We start from the raw sequence: 6693 nt of genomic DNA, 5'->3' as shown, positions 1-6693 counted from the left end.
GGTTTAAGGGGCTAACCCCTCGTCCTGTCTGGTATCAGAGCTAGAGGAAGAAGTGGGGTAATGGTTATCTTTCTTTACTTATTATAATGTTGCTAGTGTAGATCTACAAATTTAGATCTATCTGATGAGATTGCTTAATTTCGTGATTACCATCTTTCTCTACTTATGATGTTGCTAGTATAGATCTACAAGTTTAGATTTGTCTGATGAGACTGGTTAATTTCGTGATTACTATCTAATGTATTCAAACCTATTATAGTATTGTTAGTATCTATTTATGAACTAAGATCTGTTTTATGGACATGGAGCCTGTAATTGCCAACCTCCAGTCCAAGCGGTAAGGCCATGGGATTTGGTAGTAAGTCCTGTTGGGATGTTGAGGTTCCTATGGTCCGAGATCCAGGACGGTGAAGTGTTCAGAGATCAGATCTGATTTCATAGGTTCATACTATTGATATTATGATTTCATTTGGAAATATAGTCGCCATGCATAGTTAATCTTTTTCAAAGGATTTAGATATATTCTTGTAACATCTTTACTATCTTTATTATGATGGAAATATGGTCATCATATATAGTTAATCTTTCTAAAAAGGTTAGATCTTTTCTTGTAGTGTCCTCACTATCTTTGTTATAATCGGTTTAGAAAAATGGTTATCCTCCATGGATCCCGAAGGATTCTATGCCAAAGGTAAGAGGAATATAAAGTTCATTTATTTATTTAAACTTATTTAATTGCCTTTCTTAACTCATGGCCTCCTTTTTTAGAACTAATTCTACCTCTTCTAGTTCTTCTTCAAACACCAAACTAAAAGAAGAAATCAATATAACAGACATTAATCAAGATATAGACAATTGGAAAATTCCTAAATATACTCAAACTGATATGTATGAAAGAGAAAGCAAGTGGATGTTTTCCACTTTAGACTATGCAATTAAAATAGTAGAACAAACTATAGCCTTAGATGCTGATCATGAAGAAATCAAACTACTATCCAAAAGAACAATAGAAAAACATAAAGAAAAAAATACAATTATATTCATTTTGGATTAGTACAAATCGCAGTCAAATGTTTGACCTGAGAAGGATTAGACACATCCCTACTCTTTTGTCTTAGAGATAGTAGATTCTTAGAATTCAATAATTCCCTCCTAGGAATAGCAGAAACTAGCCTCTGTGGAGGACCAGTATATTTTAATTGTTTTCCAAACTTTACAGTCTTTTTAAAAGACAAAAATATTTTAGACACTCTAACATTAAACATAAAAACTGCTAACTATAGAGTCAAAATAGGGACTCTTCCCGTAGCTATTATTTATAGAATTTAATACAAAGTTATGAATTCAGCATTCAGGACAGGAGCCCTAAAAACATTATAAAAGGGAGAAACGGTCCTATTTCAAACAAATCTGGCTAGATCTCGAATTACAGTTCCAAGATCTATCACCTGGAACAAGAGGGGAAAGTAAAGAAATATCCGATTTCAAATTCAAATTGGGTATGAATTTGGTTCTTACCAAATTTGCTCACCCCTAACCTCAATTACAGTCCACGTTGTCTCGTGTCATTGAATGTTGAGACTCAGAATTTGTTTTCGCGGAGAATATTTTTTGTCTCGAATATTTAGCTCATGGGCAAAAATAGTTCTTAATGATTCAACCAAGAAAAAATTTAATTGCTAAAGTTTTTTATGCAAATTTAGGACAACATCTAACAAAAAAATCACAATATCTATGATCAAAATCAAATTAATGGTAGACAACAATTTTAAATTTGTATTTTACGTCCTCATATTTAGAATTTCAATCAATATGGTCCCTTAGATTTCAAATAAGCCTACTTATGGTTTTAAAATGAAATATAATGTGAATTAAATTAAATATATAACATATGTGTTCCTAAATGCTTATAAAAATAAAGTCCTAAACATTTTGAATCGGTACAACACTGTTCTTGAACCTAAAGAGCTAATCGTTCTTAAAATAATTACAATTGAATAAGTATACACAGATAATGAAAGGAGAATTATAATTGCAATACATGAATTTATTCTAATTATTATTGCACAAATTCTATGTAATACTATTGGATGAAGGCTTCAAATGGTGCTAGTTAGAAATTTTGATTAAATTAACTACTGAGGTTAAGTATCATTAAGAATTGCTTTTAGGGTTTTTTGAAAAAATTTCCTCTTGTTTGTTCTCGATTTTCCTTTCTATTATAATATAATGTTCCAATGATAAAGTTTTATAGTAATCATTTTAATGTTCGTGTGTATTGATAAATTTGTTGAGTAATTAAAATAATTTCAAAAAATATCTATTTGATTTGAAACTTTATTGATAACCTAGCGAAATGTAAAAAGAAAAGAAATTTATTAGATTATCAACTAAATTTTTGTACAGTATATATTGCTCATATATTTAAGTAGCGAAAAGATGGTACAACTCATGTTAATTATGCATGGTGTGCCCATTTTGAGACCAACTACAATGAGAAAAAGAAAAAGATATAAGAAACTAGTGGGATGAATAAATGAAATACAGAACAAAAAAAAAGAAGAAAAAAGTTTAATTAGAATTCCTAATACACATCTAAAGCAATTTCAATCTTATTTCTATCACACTTCATCTTAGACTTTCAACATCATTTTTTGAAACCTAAGAATTAATAATATTTCAAACTCCAAACAATGGAAAATAGAAGTGCAAAATCAAAATTGTTAACCAACGGTAAATTGTTTTTGACCAATAGAATTGTTAGGTTTCCATCAATTTCTTAAATATGTTTAAAATTAGAAATTTTGAGGACCAAATTTGTTATAATCAAAATATTAAGGACCAGTTTGCCACATGAATCAACATTAAAGACCAAAACAGCATTACTCCTTTATTTTAATCTACTTATCTACATTATCGATCCTATAATACATCCCATATATCCATTAGGGTCCAACATAAATCCCACCTTATCAGCTACATGTTCCACGGATCAAAGGCCCTACTCTTGCTAACAGTACAACATAGACACTGGCAGAATAAATGTAAATACTAAAATAGCAAATTTAGGCACTAACACAATATTTGAGTACAATTTTCAATAATTTAGAAAATTTGTTATGCTTTTGTTGTGCAAATTCTGTTTTTCCTCCAATGGATATCAATGAATTCAATTCAATACCCTTCTCCAATTGCTCCTTTAGAATTGATATTTGTAATCCCTTGTCGCTTTAATACAGGTGTCGTTTTAGTGTATTAATTTCGATGAAAAGAGGACATCAACACTGTTAGCTAAATTAATTCTAAATTTCTATAAAAAAAAAAGAGAAGAAAAAAATTATGTCTATATTTCTTTTTTGTTTAGTGGTCGATATTTAATGCAGAGTTGTTATTTTGGGTTCTAATCCTCTGTACATACCTCTGTTTCTTGATGGTTAATGGTTACTTTATTCTTATTATTATTTCATACATGAGCCCTACTTATTATCTTAGTTAGGTTGCATAGGGAAATAGTTTTCAGTAATATGATTAAATTTGTTTTTCAGTAAGCACTGAAGTTAGTTCATTAGCTCATGGAAGCTAGTCATAACACCAGTAGCATACAGTTTTTTTATGCCTAAGGGCATCAATTTGCAATCTGGCTATAAATGTAATAATAAAATGCACAAGGAAACAGTTCAAGACGGTCTTTCCTACCTTCAACCAAGATAAAGGACTGTGCTACAACCAATTAAGGAATAGCTTTAGAAGTAAGACAAGCTGTTAAGGTCAAAGGGCTTTTGGCTTATCACTGGATTTGATTCAAGGTCTTTGATTGTCACAATTTTGTACTTATGCCCTATTTGGAGGCAAATCATGTTTCTGCTAAAATGCATTGCATTTTTAACATTCTATTTTATGTTAATATTTATGTCTAAACTGCACTTTTTGGATATTTTAGTCTAATTCACGAACTTTATCTTATTGTATCATCAAGAAAAATAGTTTTTGAATATCTCATAATAGTGTGATGGAATTTCCCAATTTATTCATTTGGTGTCAACAAGCTGATTTACTAGTGTTGCCTTTGCGCCTAGAAAAGAGATTTATAAAAATTAAGAAATATGTCAGGTGTAGTCATGAAGAAATTCATAAAACATGGAATAGTAAGTTGCTAAAACTATAAAATCAAATTCAATAGGACCATGTTGCTTTATTCTTAGAAGTCTTCTCATCTTTTTGTATGCGTTCTCCACACTCCATAACTTATCTGGGTTTCAATATGCTGATGGAAAGAATTTTAATGCTTTTGTACCACCTAGAAAAGATTAATCGAAAACATTAAACACACATGTCAAGTATTAGATGAGCACTATGGAGTATAAACATTTCAACTACTAATAAATTTAGCTTCTTTTTTTTTTTTGGGTTATGTAAGCCACTGCTGGTAAAGTAAGCGCTGAAAACAACAAAATCAATTCCCAAAGGGCTATTTGATTTCCTATAACTTCTCTTAAGCTTATTATTCTCCTATTTCGAACAGATCATAATGATCAGAAAGCATGAATTTGACAACAAAAGCTTGAGCGTAGAAATAATTAACTTCATTAATCTTTAAAAGATTTAGGTATGCTACATCCAATGTTCAAGAGTGAAACCATGAAAAGAACAAAGTGGTTACAAGACATCAACTTTGCCTCTTGGAGCTCGTCATCTCAGCATTAATCAAATACATGGGACGGCCACTTGCAATCATTCATCTTGAGGTAATGGCAATCTTCCAATTATTTCTTCGCTCCCTCCTTCAATGGATCGCAAAATATCCTCCCAACTAACTAAATCTGACAAGTTGGTCTCCATTGCTTGACCTTCTTGACATGTTGTCATCATCTGGCCACCCCAATCAACTGAAATATAAGATGATGGTTGTTCACAGACTTGCACTTCAAAGGGCTGTTCCCATTTTTCAAGATTTTTGCATATATGTTCTGAATTCTCCATCCCATCAATGATTGGATCAAACCAATGATTTTCAGTGTAGGATAAAGAAGCTTCTTCTTGGATGACTACACCGTCTTGCACTACATTTTTGACATTGGAGAGCCACCAACCGATTCAAGAAATGAATTTTCTCATTCTTTATTCAAGATAAGAATTGAATTTATCTCATTTGTCACTTTAAGAAAACAAGAAAACAGGAATTATATTTATCTTAAATTTCCTATCCTGTATTTCTACCCTGCAGTTCCCCTTCGTAGTCTCTGTTACTTTACTCTCATTCTGCAATCCCATCTTTCCCACTCCTACAATCATTATTTCCTACACTTCACAAGCCATTATCCCTTTCCCCAACCCTATACCCCTCCCAGCAACTTTATTTAGACCCTATTTTATTTCCCTTACTTCTCATCTTGTAACCTTATTTCTCCCACAACCACAATTTTTGCTCCTTTAACTTCACAATCCCCTTTTCACCCTTTTTCTGTATTCACGATTAGTTTCATCAATATTTTTGGAAAAATCAAAACATAGAAGTGCAATCTTAAAGAAAAAACTTAGGTCGAGAGGCAAATTTTGCGTATCTTTAATGTTTCTCTACAAATAGAAATATTTGCAATAAATTATTTTTTTAAAGCTGCTCCTAAAAACAACAACCATCTAAATGTACATTTATTCATTTAAACTCATGCGTACATTTACTTATATTATACTTTCTAGAATACTTGTGCTATATCAAAAATCATCTAGATACTTTCACAATATGTGTAATGACTTTATCCTAAGTGCAAATAAAAAGCTAAAACTATTATTTATAAATCCAAATTTGATGTCATTATAAAGTCCAAATTTAAAATATGGGATAATTTCAGAAACCTCCCCTGAGGTTTCTGACATTTACACTCACCTTCCCTGTGGTTTGAACAATTACACTGACCTCCCCTGAGGTTACTAATCCTTTACAAATTCAGTCCAAATGATTAAAATATTGTTTTAGAGAGTGAAATTAGAATTTTGTACCTGATTTGCCATTTGTGCTACATGTCCAATGAATGACAAAGTATTACAAATTAATGAATAATTAATAAACTTTAAGGAGCGTAGTTTATAGGCAAATACGTATTACTTAATTAAAGTACCAGCTCTTTACGAATATTTTACTTTCAAACATTTACTTTATTACAAATATTTATTCTCAAATACAGATTTGTATTTACTCTCAAATATTTAATTTTCGTTAAATAAAAAACCTACCAGTTTTTCTTTCGTAGAAATATTAATATTACACTTTTTCAATTTTAGTTATAAATATTTATGTATTTAGCATAAATTAAATGATTCAGGATAAAATACTCATAAAGAGCTAATACTTTACTCATGTAATGGGTAAAAATCATAAAAAATTAATACTTTATGGGCCATTTCTTTTTTTAAAAAATATTTAATTTATATCAAATAGATAACCTACTGATTTTCTTTTTGCGAGAATATTACTGTAACACTTTTTAATTTTTAATTACAAACGTTAATATATTTATCATAAATTAAATATTTAAAAATAAAATATCTGTAAAGAGCGGGTACTTTAAATAGGTTATGTGTATTTGCCTATAAACTATACTCTTTAAAGTAAGGAGTATAGTTTATTGATTTAAGTTAAGGAGTGTAGTTTATTGATTTAAGTAAGGAGTGTAGTTTATAGGCAAATACACATAA

This window comes from Coffea eugenioides, chromosome 10 (assembly GCF_003713205.1).
Source record: "Coffea eugenioides isolate CCC68of chromosome 10, Ceug_1.0, whole genome shotgun sequence".
Taxonomy (NCBI): domain Eukaryota; kingdom Viridiplantae; phylum Streptophyta; class Magnoliopsida; order Gentianales; family Rubiaceae; genus Coffea; species Coffea eugenioides.
This window is presented reverse-complemented; position numbering follows the sequence as displayed.